This window comes from Rhinolophus ferrumequinum, chromosome 6 (assembly GCF_004115265.2).
Source record: "Rhinolophus ferrumequinum isolate MPI-CBG mRhiFer1 chromosome 6, mRhiFer1_v1.p, whole genome shotgun sequence".
Taxonomy (NCBI): domain Eukaryota; kingdom Metazoa; phylum Chordata; class Mammalia; order Chiroptera; family Rhinolophidae; genus Rhinolophus; species Rhinolophus ferrumequinum.
The window spans coordinates 7,624,349-7,646,896 of NC_046289.1; the positions used below are offsets into that span (position 1 = coordinate 7,624,349).

At 49.6% G+C, this 22,548-nt stretch overlaps 1 long non-coding RNA gene across 1 annotated transcript in view; it reads right to left on the reverse strand.

Moving 5' to 3' along the window:
• Nucleotides 1-22,548, reverse strand: part of LOC117022827 (uncharacterized) — a 46,538-nt gene that overhangs the window by 22,497 nt on the left and 1,493 nt on the right. The gene's annotated exons all lie outside the window — the stretch shown is intronic.

The following is a 22,548-nucleotide window of genomic DNA, read 5'->3' on the forward strand; positions in this document are numbered from 1 at the left end:
ACCCACCAGGACTATTTATAAGAGACAAATAAGCTTTCTTTTGTCTGAGCCAGTACATTTTTGGGTCATCTGTTACAGTCATTTTGCTTGCCCTAACCAATATATTGTCTTTGCCCTTTAAAAAATTAAAAAGAAATATGAATTGTGAAAGGGGAAGGTCACAGAAAAGCTGAATGTGTTTGTAATTTTTTCCTTTGGAACTGTTGTTCCCAGGGCTTTGAGTATCAAACTGCTGGTCCCCTTATTGACATGCTAGTGCCACACTTCTTCTAGAACCTGCTATTAGAAAATTTCGGCCTTCATACAGTCAGCGAAGCAGATGAATCTGGGCCTAAAATCAATCGAGTCTTTTGAAGAACTGAGGGCTTACTGCGTAGAAAGCACTGGGGTGGCTGCCCTACATCTGTTGCCTAGTTTTACAAACCCTAAGTCATAGTCTGAGAAGTACAAATACAGGTAGCACAGTCAGAGGCAGCGGAATAGAATAACAGGTACTCGAGAGTCCCAGAACCTCCAAGATGTACAGACAGCAGAGGAAGGACATTAAGACATAACAGATGGAGGTCTGCCCACCAGGCACTCCGAGCTCACTGCGGAGAGGTGTCAGCCATGTATGAAAAGTAAGCAACGCTGTGCTACCGAAAGGCAGAGCTGTGTCACGGAAGAGGAGCAGATCAAAAATCAGAGGGCTGGGAGGTGAGTACCAGCTGTGACATTTCTACTCGGGTGACCCTGGCCAGTTAGTCAATCTTTCTGAGCCTGTTTACTTATTAGCTAAGGAATACATTCACGACTGCCGTTAGGCTTAACTCTGGGTAAGCAAGCACAGGAGGAAATGAGCAACAATAAGAGAAAGATCAAGATACACACAAAAACTGACCGTACAGGAGACAGAAATAACTCATGGATTAAAGCAAACAAACAAAAAACTCGAATATTCTACTACTCAGTACTAATAGCTACAAAACAAAAATAGATTCTAGGAAAATGAGCAATCAGATGATAAGAAAAAGCTCTTAGAAATTAAAAATATTGGCACCAAAATATTTTGAAAAAGTGGGGGGAGAAAATGATGGACTGGAAAATGAAGTCAACAAAACCCAAAATAAATAACAAAAAGGCAAAGAAATAAGAAAATATGAAAAAATGTAGCAGAATATAAACCCATTCTGGAAGGTTTGAGAGCCAACAAATGAGTTTCAGAAATGCAGAATGGAAAAAAAAAAAAAGCTGATTAAAAAAAAATATATATATATATATATATATATATATATATATATATATATATATATATATATATATATATATTAGGATGTCCCAGAGCGAAAGGATGAGTCTTCAGGTTACAGGGATCCATGAAGTGTCCCGAAGAATGAATGAATGAAGGGTGTCCTCATGTAATACATGAATGCCAAGGACAGAGAAAATTTCCTAAAATCTGCTAGGAAAGAAAAATAGAATATAGAGAATCCACAAAGGATCTAGAATTAGACTTTTCATCAGTAACATGGAAAGCTCTAAAGTCTTCAAAATTATGAAGGAAAATCATTTTGAACCTGGAAATCTACCCTCAGTGTGAGTGTAAAATACAGACCTTTTCAGATAGTTTACTTTCCAAGTGTCTTTTCTTAGGAGGTTCCAACTCAGGAAAGAAATGAAGGGGAGCCTGGGATGGTCTCTGGGCAGCCAGGCGTGCAGAGGAGGCAGTACAAGTTGGAACAGAAATAGAGAGGGTCCCGAGAGGACAACAAACCAACAACAGCAAATGAAAACCGGGGAGGGACGCGATAGAACTGGTGGCATGAAAAAAGGGTGAGTTTGAAAAAGGGAAGAGATGATAATGGCAAATAAAGCAAGGAGGAAAGGCGATTAGAAATTCCCGGAAAGAACAAACAGAGAAAACAAAATCCTGCACAATATTCATGACCCAAACACGAAGCGGACTGAAATGGGGTGTGATTTTAAGCAACGGATGGAGTACAACTAACGAGAATCCATTTGATTCTGTTACACGACATTCTGCCTCGAGTGACCCCATGTTTGTGAAGCTGGTCCCTGGAGAAGGAAGTATATGTAATCCCAGCACCCTGAGTAACCCGGCATGAGACACTTCTGATACAGCAATAATTATATCAATGTTGCCTACTGTTTTTGATTATTGGTCAAGCTATGGACAAAAGTATATGGTAGAGAATATGGGTCAAGGAGTAAATATAAAGGGCCCTGACGTAACAGCAACCCTAATAGTAAAAGATGCGTGGGAAGGCGGGAAAAATGACAGGGCACTTAATAACCTCACCTTACAAAATGAGGAGACGAGCACCGTGAAAGGATGATGGAGACAGGCATTGATTTAAAGATTCAAAAGTAACTGATTGAAAAAAAAAGGTAACTGATAGGAGCACTTTAATAAAAATAGGGAAGAAGGGGCAGAGGAGGAATGAAATCTTTCTCTCTTTTTTTTTTTTCACTTTAGAACATCCACAGCTATGGCCTAAAGGTGATAAATCCATTGCCTGGATGCCAGTCGTGGCTCATGCAGAAAATGAAAAGGGCTGTGGAGAGGATTAAATGAGATGACACAGGTAACATTCCCAGGACAGCGCCTGTCACAAAGTAAGCACTCAAAACATACCAGGTATTTTATGATACAACTGCCTACACAGTTTGATTTATTACAATGTGTGTGTGCTGATTTAAAGAGAATGTTTAATGTTAAATAAAGAGATAGGCCAAGCAGAACTATTTGAAGGAACAAATGCAAAATTGTAAAGTACTATTTTAGAGACTGCTAAGCAGGGCAAGCAGCCAGCGCTGGGAACTAATGAGTGACCTGGAAAACCTGGCACGGGGGCTTGGGTGAGGAAGGGGTCCAGAGAGACGCCTGAAAGAAGACTCAGCTTTCGGTGCTCTCACACTGTTTGCAAACTGTAGAGTTCTCTCCTGCTGCATTATGTCGACACAAGAAAGCATTATCATTATTATTATTATCTGCAAACAGAAAATACATCTATACACCTTTTAGAGAGATGGACACTTTATAAAAAACAACTTCAATGGGATTCAGACAAAATGCGGGAGAGGCTTGCTTTCTGTTTTCATGAAAAGAGAAACAACCGAGGCTTGGTTTAGCCTGAGACAAACAGGGCTGGAGGTGCCTCATCCCAAGAGGTGAGGCTGGAACCAACCTAGGTGAGGAAGACTCAGTCTCCAGTGGGCCCAGAGTGAGGCCCGCGCACTTCTCTTACTTAGCTGAATTGGCCCAATCTCTGTTTCCGGGCTCTGCCTCCATCTCCCCATTGAGCCTGAATCCTGAGGCCCTGACACTTGCTGACTCACTCCCAGGCCTCGGTCTGTGAGGCTGGCCTCTGGGCCCCATTTCTCCCGCTGCTGGCTGCCGAACAGCTCAGGCTGGCACGAGAAGCAGAAGCTGGGTGGTGCAATGGAACCCACACAGGAATGGAGCCACAGAGAAGCCCAGTTTAAATGCCAACTCTGCCGCTCACCGGTCCTGTGACCTTGGGAACGCTTCTTAACCTCACTGAGTTTTGACTTTCTCAACAATTCATTAATTTATTTGACAAATATTTTACTAAGTGCCTGCCTGGGGCCAGGGACCAGGCTAGGTACACAAGGCATGCTGTAGGCTTGCGAGGAACTTGGCCAGTGAAAGGCCACTTGGTGGTGGATGCTGTGATTGACAGGCAAGCATGTGCCCTAGAGGAGCCCACTCACAGGAGCACAGCCTGCGGTGGGAGGAGCTGGGTCCAGGGAAGGGGACACCTGAGGAGGTCATACCTGAGCTAAGATCTGAAGGAGGTGCAGAAACAGGAAAATCTCCCAGAGGAGGAAACAGCTGGCTCAAAAGGAAGGGCAAATGGACTTAGAAGAATTTTCGAAGGTTTGGGGCCCAGAGTGGTAGTAGGGAGGGAAGATTCCAGAAAACTCTGCCAAGAGGATAAGAGACCATACCTTGTAAGGACACTCAATCATTGGAAAATGTGGATGATAATTCCCTCTTTGTAGAAATGTTGTGAGGTTTAGCGAAAACCATGACCGTGGGACCTCATATTGTTACTATGTATTGGGAACCACCCTGTAAGGCACGGTTGATTAGTTGACTTGACTAATCGACTAGCCCACTGCCTGGATTTTAGTTTACTTCATTCTACCGCAACTCTCCATTCTCCTGTCTCTAATACACACACACACACACACACACACACACACACACACACAAGCATGAGCACACACACACACATGCACAAAGGACACAACATACTTGTGCTTTGCTGGAACAAAACTCTCTGAAGATTGAGTGAGACTGAGGTCCCAGCAGTCTGACCACCAAATCAATCCTGCACGCAAATCTGTCTCTCTGGCCCCCAGGCCTAGCGTCCCACCTCTCCCACTGGCTCGTGCTGAGTCCCAGCAGCCTTGTCTAGCGCTCTCCTCCTGGGATAAGACACAGATCTGTTCTTCCTGCCTGGACTATATTCCTTCTCATGGCCAACCGTATCCCTCCTTTAAGACACAGCTCAGAGGAGCCCCCTCCCAGGAGGGGCTTTCAGGGCTGGTTCTGCGCTCCCTGCACTGACCTGGCTGGCATCACTCATCACCACGCTCCAGACACGCGGCTGTCTGACCTCACTCCCAGCGTGGCTAGAGCTGGCCTGATTGCCTCCACCTTCAGCTCCAACCCAGTGCCAGCAGAGAGGACATGCTCGGACAGGGTGTATAGCATGGATGAACAGTGCCCCTCCTGGGGACACCACACAGCACCCCACGCCACTCCATGAGAACCCTCTGCCTGAGGATGCTTCGGGCCCAAGCCCTCCTGCGTCCACAGCGTCACTACATCTAGACCAGGGGTGTCCAAACTTTTTTCAACGTTTTTCACCAAGGGCCACGTGCGGTAAAATACACAAACAGCTCGAGGTGAAGTACGTATTGCCTCACCTGGTTTATTTAAGTAAACTAAATATATTTTTGGAATTTGCTGCGGGCCAATTAACAATGGATCGCGGGCTGCAGTTGGCCTGCGGGCCGCAGTTTGGACACCCCTGCTCTAGACCTTCCCGCACATCATTGTAGCCCATCTGAGGTTGCTGAGGGGCCAGCAGGCTCCTCCTTAGGGTCTCTTGAAGCTCTGCCATGGTGCGAGGAGAAGCAGCCAACTTGTGGAGGCCCTTGTTTTTCAGGCAGGCCTTAGGGATTTGTAAAAAATGTGGAAACCTAACCATCTCAGACTCACAGCTCAGCACCTGCAGGTCACAGGCTGGGTCCCAAAGCTCCCTCCTCAGCCGACTGGGAATGGTTTATAGCAAGAAAAAAAGAATGTTTCGATGAGCAGGACTCTTGCCAGAGGCCACGCAAGCCCTGTCTGTCTCCACGACCCGCACCCCGATCCTTGCAAAGCTAGAATGCACCTCTTCCTCCCCTGCTCTCCGGCTGCCCTGGGTCACAGCACGCTGGGCTCCAACAGGGCATGACTTTGTCTCATTTGTCTAATTCATTTAAGGGGTCCCCAACCCCTTGCACAGATGCGGCACGGAGCTTGTGTTCAACCAGAGCTCATCAATAGGAACTGCACTGCCTCGGCCCCAAGGAGAGGGATTCTGACAAAATGGCATTTGTTTCACAAAAGGGGACCTAGGCCAAGGAATGAGCCCTTGTCCCACAAATGCCCTCACAGCCACTGACCCAGCTCGGGACCTTCCGGCACCCGTTGCCCCTCTTCCCTTCCCCTGAAATCTGCCCTTTCTCTGAGTTGAGAAGTCTGTCCACCCAAACGTGGCAAAATCCACTTTCCACTGTGAATCAAGAGTCACGAGGGTATCTGTGTGCCAGGCACTGCCAGCCCCGTCACGTACAGCACGTCTGCAGGGCTGCACGTCACTCGGCCACTCAGCAGTGATGAACCAGGTCCAACAAGGCAGGCAAGCGCCCAGTCACAGCCCTGGTGGTATGTCTTTGCCCTGGGTGCAGTGCCAGTGGGGAGCTTTGAAAACTGCTGGTGCCCAGGCCCTACTGCGGACCAGCTGAATCATAATGCAAAACCAGCGAGCCCCGGCGTCAGCATTTTTCAATATCCTCATATGCAGCAGGGGTTGACAACTCCAGCACTCAGCACAGCCTCAGGGAGTGAGTCTTGTCTTCTTAACTGCATACCTACTATGTACCTGGTGCTCTGCTGGAGGAAACCCGTGGTCTTTCAGGAGCAGCCCCTGTCCTTAGGGAGCATTCAGGTAGCTTTGGGAACCAGGGCCACACTCAGGGGTGAGGACAGATGGAACCCTCAGAGCTGTGAGGAATTAGCTGAGGACCGTCCCTTCCCTGCTGGCCCGAGGCCACTTGGGATTCTTCTTTGCAGCAAACTTTTCCTTAAAGGACCAGGCAGCCAATATTTGCAGGTGTGTCGGTTCCCAAGACCTTGAATTCTCATTCTTCCCAGCTGCCTTCTGGGCTACCAACAGGATGAACTGCCCCGTCCAAGCTCCCCTGCTGCTTCCTACCCCTTCCCCTGTCCCCCTTCTCCTCTTGGGTCTCCTCTAGTCCTTGGCAGAAGACCCCTAACAGAACTCCCTAGGGAGTCCCTGTGCCCCTCTGGTCTCCTCTAGTGAGAAAAAGTTCCCACCCCCCGGGTCCACAGTCGCTGCTGACTTGATAGATGTAGAACAGAATTCCTATTTCCACTTTCCTTTTAAATGCAGTAAGTTTTTACAGGGGGCCACCCTCCTGGTCCAAACTCACCCCTTTCCTATGAGCTGTTCCCACTGGGGCCGGATTACCCATCCCTGTGGCCACCCCAGAGAACGAGGTGCCATCTTTGACTGCTCTGTTCTGCAATCAAGTCCTGCTACTTCCTCCTGAACCATCTCTCAGGTTATAACCAGAGCTGGCGTTTCTCGAGGACATGATCTCATCAGCTCCCCCAGCAGCCTTGCAGGATGCTTAGAAAGTGAAGAGACTCACAGAGGAACCTCAGAGTCACCAAGCACCAGCCACGTGGCGACTGCATCTGCAAACACGTGGCAGCTGCTATGCATCCGAAACAGTGTGGAAAGACAGTGATGGCCAAATGTCCCTTCCCTAGTGATCTGTGCAATGTGATGGGGAAAAGAACCAGACCAGCTTGAAGGTCTAAGCTCTGTGCCACTTCCCCAAACACACTGCCCCTTGATGGCCCTGAGGCTAGGACAATACCCTGACCGAGCCATGTGCCAGATGCTGCCTGCAGCCCTGAGGAAGGACGCCACCGCCAGCTACAGGCCGCCTGCTCCCCAGAACACGCTATGTGCCCACGCCGCCACCCACTCACTGCATCCAGGCATTGGCAGCCTTCCAAACAGATGCCACAGAGGCACAACCTGTCCCCACGAGCTCCCAGCTGGCAGCAGTTGACTCCACACCAATCGCGGCACAGGGGCTGCAGGACACAGGGACCCACTGGGGGCACGTGCAAGCGACAGGTAGGACCCCCATGGGCCGGACAGCACCGACTACTCACAGGGCCTTCCGACTGAAAGCACTGCCTACCAGGGAGCCACCCCTCCCCGCAGCAGTCTCGCAGCGTAACGGGTTGAATAGTGCCCCACCCCTCAGACTTTTCCAGTCCTCACCGCTGGTACCTGTACCTTTATTTGGGTCTTCACAGGTATGGTCAAGATGAGGTCATACTGGATTAGGGTGGCCCTTGACTCCAATCACCAGCGTCCTCACAAGGCAAAGAAGAGAGTGATTTGGGAGCAGAGACACAGAGTAGGCACACAGGGCAAGAGCCACGTGACGACAGAGCAGAGGCTGGAGTGATGCAGCCACAAGCCCAGGAACACCCAGGGCGGCCGGCCACCACCCGAAGCTGGAAGACACAAGGAAGGCCCCTCCCCTGGAGCCTTCAGGGGGAGCCGGGCCCTGCCAACACTTTGCTTTGGACTTCTGGCCTGCAGAATATGTCTTTGTTGTTTGAAGCCACCCAGCTTGTGGTATTGTTACAGTGGCCCTACGGAACTAAGCACTCAGCAAGGACACGTGACAACAGAGCCGAACCCAGAAGCCCCTCTTCCCCCCGCCACAGGCATTGTGCATAATTAGGGCTGTGAATGAGGTATGAAGTCGTTGTGGTTAGGACTTGGCAGTAGAGACCCTGCCCCACCTGTGAGACCCTGGGTGCTCTCCCCCGGCAGCCGAGCTTTCCCTCATCCGTCATTTCAGGACGTAAGGCCTGCCCATCTCCCCACAGAGCTGCCACTCCGACTGTGTCCGTGAAAGGACTTTAGGAACAAAACTCCACGAACGAGTCAGTCTTGTGGAAGAGGGTGGAAGTTATTCTAAAAGCCAGTGGTTTTCTCCAAGAAAGGAATCAACATTTAAAGGCTAGATCCCTCTCACGGCCGCCCCAGAAGATGTAGCTTCCAAACCAGAATGTGTATTCAGAAATCAGTCCATTTGAACGTATCTGCACATGCCAAAGGTTTGCTCTGTTGAAAAGTGTTTGCCAGCACAAATTTCTAATTTGCAAGTGTTGGTCCAGCCTTCGTGTTGTCAGTAGGGCTAGCGTTTTAAATCACAGACGGGATCGTGTTGCTCCCCTGTACCCCAACCTGCCTGGCTCCCCGTGCTCTCCCAGTGCCTCCTTCTCTCCTCTGGCCCAGGCCTCCTTCCTGTTCTTCAAGGCCTAAGTCAACACCCTTTCGGGGAAATCCTGGGCCCCTCCGTTACAGCCCAAACGGCTTGTCCATTTTGCTGGTAGCGTACCCATCTCACAGGCTTGTCTCTGTTAGAGATGGGACCCCACCACCTCCCTCACCAAAAAGGACCCTTTTTTTGGAGTCAACAACCTGGAATCCATCCCACTCCTCTTCTTGCTGTCTGTGCCACCTTGGACAAAGCACGTGACCTCTCCGCCTCATCCTCTCAACTCCATGTGGTGGATGCAGTAACAGTGGCCTGAAGGAGACACAGGATTCAATAGTGCACGCCAGGCTCTGAGCCCAGAGCTGGCTCAGGTCAGCTCTTCCTGCTGCTGTAGTGTCGTCATTATGGTTAAGTGACTTCTCTGGGTTCCTCAATGCCCGTGGGTCTCCAACGTGGGGCTATGGCCAAAGTCTTCCTTATCTTTGGCAAAATGAAAAATCCAAGAATACACATTGATTGATTAATTCAACTTAATTAAATGAATTACTTACAAATAATGAAGTTTTGAAAATTCTACTATTAGGGTCTTCCCGTTTTTCTCATTTATCATCCGATGGTGGTAACAGATGGTGGCATATTGAAATTTGGCGATCTCATGCCAATTCCTCGATGAACTAAATGTCCTCACCTATGTACATCAGAAGGCTGGCAACTGCAACCCCAAACCACGGAATGGTTTTGAGACACAGTCTAGTGAAGGTGCCACTTCTTTCTCCCACCACAGCACACCTTTCCTGGGGAACCGCCCCAAAGATAGCCAAGGAGAGGCAGCTCTCCTTTCCGTGGGACCTTACCCGCCCAGCCAGAGACCAGAGGGACCCCCACCTAAGCCAGGTCACTCAGCTCCTCTCCTGGGCATCTAGACCCCAGGAGACAGGGTGAGTGGTGAGGTCAGGCAGATGTACGGCTGATGCTGCTATTCTGGGGTGACCATTATTTGGCCACGTGCTCAGAGGTACAGGAAGAGAAGCCGAAGCTGAGAGATGGGCGTGGGGTGGGGGGAGGTGCCAGACAGTCAGGCCTGGGGCTCCAGACAGAGAGGCAGGGAGACGACCTGGTTGCTGCTGCTGATTTTTCAGTGATCGTTTCTTCTTCGTGAAGCCAGACTGACTTCTGGCTTTGGTTTCCACAAAATGCTGATTCTCTATCAAAAATCTCCCATTGCTTATAATAATTCATGGGTCTGTGCCTCTCAGTTCCATGAGGACAGAGACCCGGTAAGTCTTATTGGCACAGAGCAATTACTCAATAAGAAGTTTCTAGATGGACGAGAGGGTGCTGATGAGCTGGCTGGGGGTGTCTGATTCTTGCCACCCCGTGTGCTAACCAAGATGCACGACCTCAGGCAGCAGCCCTGAAAGAAACCATCTCTGCACTGCCACCTCTGTAAAGCATTCATGGAAACGAGAAGTGAGGACCTTCGGGGGTTCTGCTTTTAGAGACAAGTCAGAAACCAGACAGGGGTGACTGCTCACGAGAAGAAGTCTTTGCTGAAGTCCCTTATCATGAGATAGGCCTTCCCCGTGAAGGGCCAGGGCAGCGAGGAGACCCAGTGCCACTGGGAACATTCCGTTCCAGCTTTAGTACTAGCCCAGGGGATACAGACGAGCACCTGGGGCTTCAGTCCAGGGGAGCAGGATGGCCTGCAAAGGGGGGACCAGCATAAAGAGTAGAGCAGAGCAGGCAAGGGGGGGAGAGGACAGGGGTAAAGGAGGGAGAGGAGGCCGGAGGGGAAGCCGGGGGGCGGTACGGGCAGGTGTGATTCCTCCATTAGATGCAGCAGACATAGTGCCCAGAACCCACGAAAATGTTTTCACTTCTTTCAGAGTGAGAAGGAAAAAAATGAACTTTCACTTAGAAGAGACTGTTTTAATATGTAATATTAAAATGTGCATCTTTATATCAACTCAGTCACAAGATGTCATTTCTGATACTTTTTAATGGAGGAGGGGGCCCACAGAGGCAAAGTGCCTGGGGCCCCAGAAAATGAGAACATGGCCCTGGTGAAGGGGAGGGAGGTGAAGGCAGGCAAGAGCAGGTTAGGAGGAGTGGCTAAGCCACGGAGCAGACACCTGGCTTTGCTTGCTTCTTCGGGGAAGCTGTCTGAAAGTGAACGGGGAGGAGCACAGGTGTTTACGGAGCTCTGATTTCTGCAGGGAACATAAGGCACTCGGCGTTTAAAAATGTCAGAGGAATGCCAGGGTGAGCTCGGGATCTGACCGCCTGGGTCACACCTCATTCTACCATTTTCCCTTGTCTACCCTGTATAAGTCACCTAAGTTCTCCCTGGTGGCTTAAAATGTGCTGAAAATTCTTCGATGTTCCTTCCATCTACATGGGCTCCAATGTGGGCCACCTTAGTGACTTGCTTCTAAGGAAGGGAATATGCAATTAGTGACCTTTCGCAATTTCCGAGGCTCAGCCATACCAGGAGATAGACAGACACACACGCCCTCCCCTGCTTACTCTTTCTTGGGACACACGCATCACAGCCCTGAGCCACAGGGGAGGAGGTCCAGCTAGCCTGGCTCATTACGTTGGAGGGACCACATGGAGAGATCCAAGGAGCCCCAACTGTGCCAGCCTCCCCATGCCCCAAGGCTGCGTGCATCTTCTCAGCCCAAGGGGCCAAACAGGTGAGGGAGGAAGCCTTCCAGATGTCCTAGCCCCAGCCACAGTCCGATTGCCATCTCACCTGAGGTCTCCAGCAGAACCACCTAGCTGAGCCCAGGCAGCCCCTGGACTCGTGAACAAAATAAAGGATGACTAGTGTTTGAAGCCACCCATTTGGAGGTATTTCACACGCAGCAATAAATACTTGCGATCTTAGTTTCCTCATCTATAAAATGGGGATAATAAAAGTAACTACTCAATTGAGCTGTTGCTCAGATTAAATGAATTAGTCCATGGGAAATACTTCTTTAGCACAGGTTCTCCATCCAAAATAAGCACTTAGTATATAAAAGCTATGGCTATCTTTAACTGCTATTGTTATGGCCATTGTGGGGACAGACCCCAAAAAGCAGTTTCCAGGCTCTCGGCCTCACGTGGAAAGGTGCTGGCTCAGGTAGTAAATGGCCGTCGACTGTGATCAAATGGCCATCAGCTGTGGCTAGTTGGCCGTCAGCTGTAACCAGTGAGCCATTGGGCACTAATATAACTGCCGTGGCTATGCTAGCAGAAAATGGGGGGCTAGCAAGAAGATGGGGGCTGAGCCTGCAAGCGGCGCAGTGAGGGTTGAGAATTGTGTTGCTCCTGGTTCCTGTGTCTCCAACCCAGCCGCCAGCGAGAGTATAGAGATATGACTCCCCTACTAATGGCTCCGTGGATGTTCCTTTTTGGCCTCACCGTATCCTGCGTTCTTGTGTGGGGAGCGGGAGCAGAGACCCCGCATGGCACCCTGCATGGCGCGTGGCGCAGCGAGCAGGGTCCCCCGCATGACACCATATAGAAGAGAAATAGGGCTTGCAAAGACTAAATTGTCCAAGAATCTCACAGTGAATGAGATGCTCCACAGATTGACCCTGAGAATAGTTTCAAATAAGGTACACATAGCCTCTGTGACAGCCATCAGAATCTCATGGAAGAACTGCCATTCCAGTCTGGGAGGTACTAGGTCCCTGACCAGAAAAACAAAAGCGACTGAGGTCAGACACTCGAGATGTCTTCACAATAAGCTCCACATGGCACCCACACAGTTTCCCAAAACGTTTAGCATCCCATCCCATGAGGACTGTTTTCATACCTCTGCTCTTCTCTTTCATTAAAAGAAGAGTAAATAAGGTGGTGAAACCTGTGAAATTTGCCAGCAGGCAGATTACTTCTGTCCTGAAATGCAATAACGTATGGGTCTCTCAAGGTTTTTTATCTAATACATATATTTACCAAGTGTGCAGGTGATAACCTGGGAAAGTTTGTAAATAATTCCTTCACATTGAGTAGGGCTTGACGGATACATTTTATGAATGGGAACTGTACTTGCATATCTGCCTAATAAAGCCTTGAAGGTTTCACTGTTGTGAAGTCAGCCAACAGGATTGCCAGCAGCTTCTCACGCATTTGGGAGCACCCACTTAAGAAGGAGAATAAAGAGCCAGAAGAGCCAGGTACTCAGCTGAGTTACCTTCCAGACTACACCACACCCCTCACTCAGGGGCTTAGAGGCAACTACCAGCGCTGAGCGAGTTCTGTCCATGATGCTGAGATCCAGGGACCAGACAGTTGAAAGAAAGAGGCCGAGACGTAGAATAACTAGCTTTGGGCTAAACTTGGGTATTTGAAAGCCAGGGCAACAGGCTTTCCCGAGACAACTTATGGGGCTTTTCATGATATCCAGAGCTCCAAAACGAGACCTCAGCCTCATTTCTTTCCATGCCTAGATCCTGAGAACCATTCTGATTTGCTGTGATATGCTCTTTCCTTGCATTAAAAATCCACACAGGCTTTCACAACCAAAGGAGCAACCAAAGGGCCAGAGAGGAAGTATCATGCCCAGCCCCCTTCTAACTCTGGTTACCCAGGACCCTGGCTCTGGGGCTGGCTTCCAAGAGAAAAGGCAAAGGAACAAGGAGAAAGCCACATCCTCCATGCCTGGTTGGTGGCAAGGCGGTGTGAGTACAAACTGTCCATTTCCACGTGGACTTCTGCCAACTTGGCATTGGCCAGCCTCAGAGGTCATGACCGACTCCAGATGATTTGATGCCCCGCTCAGCTATTAGCCCACTGTTCCACCTTGGGCCTGTTGCGTCATCTCTCTGGGCCTCGGTTTGTTGGCCTGTAGAAGGGGCCAATGAGTGGGTAGAGCTGCATTCCTTTCTCTGGCTTACATTCCGATGTGGTGAACTCCCCAACCGACAGCAGTTCTTCAAACTGCCAGGGGTGCTTTGTCCTTGGCACAATTTGGCAGTCAACCAGGCCTGAAGAAGGCTCTTTGCCAGGGCCCAACTCCCCAGAAACAGCTAAGAATTTGCCCACTGGCCTGTGGAACATGCTTTTTTCCCCTTCTTTCTCTCTTCCCCTTAGCAATGTGAAGGTAGAGATCAAAGACAGAGGTGGCATAACCTCTAATAACCCTTGGGGCAGTCTTCCTCAGGTCCCATGTACTCTGCCAGCTCTGCAGAAGTCACCTGCTCTGCCAAGCAAGTTAATTTCAAAGCAAATGGTCACAGAGAGGTAAACATTTTGGTTGCTGACACTGACCCCCTTTCCCGCCCATTAAGCCGGCTGTTGGGGGAAGCTCAGGGAAGCTGGCCGGCGAATGCATGCCCTGGATTTTCTCAGCTGTGGATGTAGGTCTGGAAGCATTGTTTTTAGGCCAGGAGCAGCCTGAATGCGTTTGCAGAGGCACAGGGAGACCCACGGCTCGGTGAATCAAGCTGGGACACTGCCCGCTCCATTTCCTATTGGCCGGAGTCCATGATGGCTGGGCAGCAAGTGCCAGAGCCAGCGGCTACCTCGCTCCCCACGCACAGCCCTAGGAGGGTCAGTGGAGCTGGGTCTGGGCAGCAGTGCCCGGAGGATCATTCAACAGATACAGACAGGAGGAACCAGCCTGATCAGAGAAACAAGTCCGGGAGGTCCTACCCAGACAGCCACGCTCCCTGCTGCACAGTACATCTTCCTGAACATTTTACACATCTTCACTATGATATAGAAGTGATAGGGGGAGCAGGAAACAGGACTATCCCTTTACAACCAGCACCCTCACTCAACCACCTCCCATGGCTCTCCATCACCATAAGACATGGCACAACCTTAACTTGGCATTCGAGACCCCCTCTCATCAGGCAGGACAGATAAACCCGCTTCCGCAGACAGACTCCATGGTGCTACAGCAACACCTGCTTACTTGTGTCCAGTATCCACCCTCCGCTTTGCTCATACTTTCACTCCTTCCTGGAACGCCTTTCCTTCTAGTCTCTGCTTCACAAATTCCTAACTCATCTCTCAAGGCTCATGTCAAATGCCTCCAACCTCCCTCATCCAAACCCATCTTTCCCACCTCTGCCTTCTCAGGGCACATCAACCACTCTAATTAGCTACAGGTAGTTACATAACACGTTCCCCCGCCATCCGAGTCCACTGAAACGTCTTGTTTCCCTCGTCCTCCACACCACCCTGCCTGACAGCCTCTCAGCGAAGGTGTCCGCTGCAGAAATCTGCATGAAGACCAACGCTGAGTGAGAATGCTTCCCTGCATAACCTTCAAGGAGGAGAATCCTCAAGGGGCAGGACCCAGAACGGTCTGAGTTTTCGTGGCCTTTCTCATGCTGATATACTACAGAGCCGGGTAGGTTCAGGAAACCCAAACGAGCGCCATGTACTGACCACAGATCGTCTACCAAACTCCTTATCTCTTCTGTGTCTACACCCAGTTAGCACTCACTCAGCTCGCCTCGGACATAGATCTTACGAGATGGTCCTTCTCTCCATCCTGCTGGCCACGCGATCAGTATTTCGAAGTGCAGTTGGCTTAACCCAGGCCCAGGAGAGCTCTGATAAACTGCCCAGAGCTCCTCTTCCTCGGTGGGAGAAGATAGAGGCTAGAGGACTGCCGTCCAGGCCTCACTGTTCCATCTGTATGAAAGCGCATGTGAGAGATGAAACCAAGCAGATTCTCTCCTCCAGGGGCCTGGAACAGTGCCTGGACATCGCGGGTGCTCTGCAAACGCTTGCGGAGGAAGAGAGAGAAAGGGGGATGGCCGGAGCATTGGGATTCACAGTGGCTGAAGAACCTGTGCAGCCCACGGGTGGGGAGGAGGTTCAGCTTATTTCTAGAAACTTCCTCCGAAAGAGATTTCTAGACCCACATTGACAATCCAGCCCAGTAATGAGTTACCCTATAAAGTGGTACCCAGAGTGAAAGGGTTGCTCCTGAAACAACTCGTACTGTGCCGGAGGGCCTGGAAGCTGAGATTTGCCCCAGCGAACTTAAGAGCAACTATTCTGTCTGTACGAGCTGTCAAAGCAGTGGTTGGACAGAAGACGGCAGCTCCTCAGGGCTGTTCCCACCCTCCGGTCACCCTGCCTTGTCTGTCTCCAGGTCCCATGGGCTCTCACAGAGTGAACGCCTGGCAGCTGTGTGGGTTTTAGGACCAGCACGGAAGCCAGTGGGTCTAGAAGGGGAGAAGCAAGGAGGCAGGAAAAGTGGTCAGACCCAGGGCCAGACTGTGCAGGGCCCTGGAGGCCTTCAAAAAGTCACTGACCTTTGCTCCTGGGGAGAGAGGGAGACTGGGGAGCTCTGAGCAGAGGGGTGTCGTGGCCCTTTACAAGGCTCCCTCCAGGTGCCCACTAGAAACAGGGTAGAGGGCAGAGAGGAAGCAGAAAGAGTAGTCAGGAGAGAGGTGGTGGCCTGGGTGGCACAGTGGTGGGTGGAGGTGCAGAGAGTGGCCAGCATGGAGCGGGGCATATTCTGAGTACTTGGGAGCAGGCAACAGCATTCTCAGTTATCTGTGACAATCAGTGGTTCTCGAATTTCAGAGATGAGAATTACTGGGGACACTGTTAGAAAGACAGACTCTAGGCCCCTAACCTGGAGGTTCTGATTCAACAGGTCTGCAATGAGGCCTGAGAATCTGTATTTTAGTAAGTTCACACGATGCTTTCCCAGAAGCAGTTCTCAGAGCACACCTGGAAAAAAACACTGCAATGGCCTAATCCCTGCACTTGACAGCCAGGGAAACCAGTGGAGGATAAGAGTGGGGTGTCAGCTTGTCCTTACACCTAAGTGAGATAAGAGAGAAGGTGGCAGAGCTGACACACAAGGCCTTTGGCTCCCAGCCTGGGCTCTCCCCACCAGCCTCTTTTGTCCATTGCAGCAGCCGAGTTCTCCAGATTTTTAATGGCCCCTTAAAGGGGCGGTGGGTGACATCCCAGGTTCATGGGAACAGGGGCCATGTATGGACACACTGCAGCTATCTTTTGTCCACTACTGTAGCCCCAATGCCTAGCAGTGCCTAGAACAGAGCTGGCGGTCCGTATATTTTTGCTAAACTGTTGACAACCGATACCTGTCAAAGGAAGATGGATGGAAGTGGATCCTGGTGACAAGGCAGGACCAGAGGAAGGTACACCCCTGATGGAGATGGCTCCATGCCTGGACAGGTGGATGGAACAGTGTTCAAAACTCCACAGGAATGTTCTGGAGCAGCTCTGAGGACAACTAGCCCTTGTGTAGAAGCAGCATCAGCATCTTCCGGGAATTCTCGGACTGATGCAATGTTGATCTTGCTGGTGAAACCAACTGCGGAAGGTCTCAACGTTCCCCTTTGGAAACCACGTATATTTTTCCACTCTTGGGTCCCGTATGGAAGACACTCGGTGTGGGCTTCCATTTCCGCCTTCAGGTCTTAACATGGCAAAGCTGGGCTTATGTTTTTAGAAGTATTCAATAACTCCCTCCTAGCAAGTTAGCAGGAACTGTATGCATTCATCAATCATTTCGTTTGTGCATTATACTCTCAAAGCACTTTCACTTTACTTAAAAATACACATAATTGTTGACAGCAATCATTAAAAGATGATTGTCAATATCATCCGTTTTTCTATATTAAAAGGAATAAAAAAATCTTTGGGGAGGGGGTCACGTCAAGGCCAACACGAACTTGAATGGTTTATCGGTGGCAGAATGAAGTGGGGTGTTGGTCAGGACCCCCGACTGTATTAGCATGTGTAGGCTGGAAACCCGGGATGACGGGAAAATGAGAGGTACTGGGTGTTCCCAATTTGCCCTTCAGCTTTGGGATGCTAAATGAGGTACACACAGCCGTTCACCACGGATTACTAGAAACTGAACCGGCTGGGAATACCTCAGCCCTCCCAAACACCACCAGCTGACCTTGTGATTCAGGTTTCAATAATGCTCGTGGTCTGCAGAAGCATTTAGCCTCGCAAAGACCAAGACACACCACTCGTAGTCCAGCAGGCGGGCTTGCGAAGGTGGAGGCTTTTAACCCCGTGTTAACTGCCATGTCTACTGGTCATAAACCACCCAGGAAGACAGCATGGCAACATTCTTAAATCACATTCTGTGATTCTTGATGGTGGGAATGGATAGTAAATCATTTCTCCTTAAACCATGTCCAAATAACTGTGCACAGTATGGACAAAACCGAGGCCATGATTTCACTGCTTTCTTGCCTTTACCCACCTCCCACGCCTCTGTACGGCTACTTTTGCATTTTCTGCCACCCAACAGCCATATGTACTGGAAATCTGGCCCAGGGCTGAAGATCCTGGGCAGCTGCTCTCCCAAGATTTGGGGACAAAACTGTACAGACTCTATGGGTCTCAGTGGGGACATGCAAAGTTATTTCTGATTCACCAAATCAAAAAACTGTGCTGGCTGCTAGGGTGTTTTGGTATTTTTAGAGATGAGAGATGAATCACAATTGAATTTTTTCCAACTCATCCTCTCTGCTCTTTCTTGTTAATCACCTATCACGAAACTTGAAGCTCTTGGCATATAAGCAATCTAGTAATCCAAGACAGGTGGAGAGAGGGTCCTGCTTGCTAAGACATCACTCACAAGCCGTGGGCAAGGCCAGCATCTGGGCTGGAGGGATTTGAAAGTGCCGGCCGGGAGAACCAGCTTGAGTATCATTATGAGAACGAGAGGACGGGTGACTTCAGCAACGTCCCTTTACTCTCTGCAAATGGTGTGTTGCAAACAGAATTCTGGACTGTTCGGTCCTGGATGACACCCATCCAGACGTGTAGCCTATCAGCAAAGAACAGCAGCAGCCGTGCTAAGGTGGGTGGGCTTCTGAAGGCCACACGACACATCTGGTAGGACGGCATCTCTGTTCGGTGGCTTAGAAAGTTCTTCAAAACCTACAATTCCTCTCAAGTCCTGGAAATTCTTAAGAGCTGTAGGTGAATCTTCGAGTTCTTGAATGTGTCCCTCTGACTTCCTTCTCTAGTTTGTTATTTTGAGGAGGATTGACTCCTGTGGCCTCCTGGAGGAGGAGTCATGCTCTTTCCAAAACCTTCTGTTACATAACTTTTATTCTGTGGCCCTTTTCAAGATGTGCAGGTTAGCAAAGCCTTCTAGAACATTCCACATGCCAGCTGTGATCACGTCCCAAGAGACACGGGACCAAATGGAGTTATTTGAGCTTCCCCCAAAGCACTACCAACACTAACCTTTTTTTGGGTATTAGATACCTTTGGAATCTAATACATTTGACATAGAGTGAAAAGAAATCCCCGTGAATTCAGAAATCTGTCGATAGCCAAATCTGTACGTTACCCACGTCAAATCTGCATGCTTTCTCGGGGCTGTGGTGTTACTTAGAAATCTGGGATGGAGGACACACTCTGGTTGCCAGACACACTGCAGCAGCAGTGGAAACGAGGTGTGCGTGGGGTGATTAAAACATTAGGAGAGTGCATTTGAAATCGTGCTTGGTTCTTCCATTCAATAACTGTGGGACCTTCAGCAACGCACTTCTGCTCTTTGAGCCTGGGTTCCCCATCTAGAACACGGGGTAACGATCTCTACTTGGCAGTCACCAGCGCAAAACGTTTAAGGAGTAGAGGCTCCTCTCTCCCACCATTTCCTCTCTGCCCTCCTTATCCGACAATGACTGCAGCTTCGCTAGGAAACCTCACCCCGGACAGCAGAATACTTAAATGTTACAAGAAGCCTGCACAGAGAACCCAGCAAAAATACCACTGCCAAATCTATGAACGTCTCACTGTTTTTCAGCTTCAGCTGAGTTCAAGGCTCTAATTAAAGTACTTTCCGTTTTCAAAACAACTGCAAACAGTAATTACATACTTCCCCTCTTTACCTTCCAGGAACAGCCTGAGATGAGGCAAAACCTCCAAGTCCCCTAGACCTGGAGCTCTACAGCCAGATCCCCAAATTCCTCCTACCCCATTGACCCACATGACATAATGGCTCCTGGGGCTCCTGCCACAGGGACCCTACAGGGTCACAGTTCATCCTAGCCCTCTCAGACGTATGCTGAGCCTCCATGGTGCAAGGAACTTCCCCTGATGGGGAAGCTGGCACAATCGCCTTTAAGATGGAAGTTCTATCGTCACGCATTCAGAGTCCACACAGAGGGCCATAAGTAGCATCTTTTATAATGACCCGTTCCTTACTGTTTATATGGATGTCTAATTGGAAATGTTATGTAACCTTAGAGTACGGAGCATTCTGCAGCTATTAATAACCAGCTGCATCCAAAGTCTGAGGACTCTTTGAGCTCAGAGTTGGACGGGATCGCATGGTACTAACTTATACACATGCACGTAGACAGAGACGCATGCAAACATACGCACTCGTTGCATATATGTCAATTGAGACCTAGAGAATGGGAATACCTTGTGCTAGGTTGCCAAGTCAATTAACAACAGCGTCAGGAATAACTCCCACTCAGGTTTCCCGGCCTCTGGAGGATGGTATTTTCCTCGGTACCCCCCAGAGGTGCCTCTGTACACCCTTACCATTGCACAAATGCCACAGCACTCGAACTGGGGTCTCACCGTGCTGGGCAAGTAAGTTCCCATCAAAAGAGTTTCTGACCTACACTTCCTAGTCAGAAATGGGAGGCCAGCAAGCGTGCCGTGTTGTTGTACTGTTCATTTGTCATACCCGTCTTGTTCTCCCAAAAGAAATCCAAGGCAGCAAAAACGTATTTTAACACGAGGCCATGATATGGATGGTGTGGAAGAGCTCAGCTTTTAAGATCTTCCAGAAAAGAAGTGAGTTTAAGACAAAGCGATATTGAAACGGGAGAACGTATTCTTGATTGCACATGTTCACGCCGGGGCAAAGGGTGTATAAATGGGAGAGAACTGATGACTTACAAACTAGATGTCAGGAGTGGGAGTGATATTTACTGTGCAGTCTGGCTGTGGGTATCAGTAGTACGATACACGGCATAGAAACCTTCCTTTCTTAATTACATTATCATTTTCAAAAGTAAGTTAATGAAGATTGTTTCTCTGCATTCATTTTTATTCAAAGCCTCACCAGTTCGTCATGAGCAGCTGAAACATACAAGGCTGAGAGATTAATATGCCCGCACAAGATGCATTACTTGCCCTGCGCAGACCCTCTGAGCTTGTCAGAATGAAAGCTTTGCTCTGGTTTTGTGAATTCCAAACAGTCACCAAACCAGCAGGGAGCTTCGTTTCTGGGGAAGAAAGTGAGACATGCCCATGTCCTTTGGGGTCCAGTAACACTTTAAAAGGTTCATGAATCCACATCCTGAAAAGACCTGTGACCACCCCATGAAGGGCCCATAGGTCAAGTTGCTGAATTTAGTTGTAATCAACACGCAAAAACTAAGGCAGGGTCTAAAGATCCTTGTGGCCCACCTTTCTTGTCACAGTCCCTCTGTCCCTGCTTAGCCAAGTGTCACCTATCACTAATATAACCAGCAAACAACAGAGTGGGGAGAGCCTAAAAATCACTTTATTTGTGTGCCCTCATTGTTTAAGTGAGAAGGTTTTACCTATTCAACTATAATGGATCCTGTCTGTAAGAGACAGGCAGGCTCACCAGCTTGCCGCTTGGTAGCCGGCTGGACATCGGGCTGATACATTGGATTTCATCAGTTCTTAGGGGCAATGTCATCTCTCCAGATGAATCGCCTCACCTATCCCATCACCCCAATCTGACACCACGGGACATTTTATAGCCACCGTGCTTTAACAGATAATCCGCCAAAGCACTGCATACACTGCATCACCTTTGGGTGAATCTCTTTCCCCATCACACCCTCTTCTTGGAAATCAACAACCTATTCCGTGCAGAGCTATCTGTTCAAATGTAGGTGTCTGATCAGCTCACACACCCCAGGCCTGTAATCCACGTTTCTCCCACTCGTAGAATTGTTTAGTTGGAAGGGATCTGAGAGGTCATCCAGTCTGACTGTGCTCCTTTTATGAACAGGGAAACGGAGGCCCCTTATTGCTAAGCGACGTTCCCTGCACTGACACCAACACTGTACAAGTTGTGCAAACAACCAAGCCCAATACTTGGTGACTCAACCGATTAGACAAGCCGCTCAGATCAGAATCAAATGCTTCCGTGCGGCTTCCCCCCTCAGGACCGACCTAAATGCACTTAGCAAAGAGTTAAAAGCTGCAAACCAGAGAACTGGGGGGCAAACAGAAAGCCTCACGTCTACACTGACACACCCTCCCCTTTTCTTCTGGGCTGTGTGAGGAACGGCTGACATGGAGGGTTGGCAAATGGGAACCAAGATAAAATTTCTGACAGGGTCGGCTCCTGCCCAGTGGCCATCTGGGATCAGCCCCTGCGCCTGTTAAGCAAGCATCTCCAAGACTTACACAACCAGGGGCAGGTAGCCTTGGCTGGCCCTCACCTCACAGAAAGGCTTGGGACGTGGTTCTGAGGCTGAGCATGTGCTGGGCACACACAGCACGGAAGGGGCACATGGGAGGAACTGAACACTGCCCTTCCCTTCCCTTCCAAGGCCTGGGAGAATCAGGATCCCAGAAGAGACAGCACCCAGGGGAACATATTATGAACAGAAGTGGCTTTACACTTACAGTCCACATTAGGGGTCAGCAGACACTTGATGGAGGGATGGACAAAAAATGCTACCAGCCATTTATTTCATCTCAGCAGATACTCATCACACAGGTATTTTCACACATGCACTAACTCCTGAAGGAAGCAGTTAGTAGAAGAAATGGGACAGGCGTGTGTGCTACCAAGGGATCAGCTTGGTGGAGAAGTAGAAAGAGTACCCTGGGTTCCCATCCTGGTCTCCCACTTCCTGACCTTGTGACCTTGATTAAGTCATTCAACCAACCTCTCTGGGCCTCAGTTTCCAAATCCGAGCCATGGAAGGAAGAAACCTACTTCCT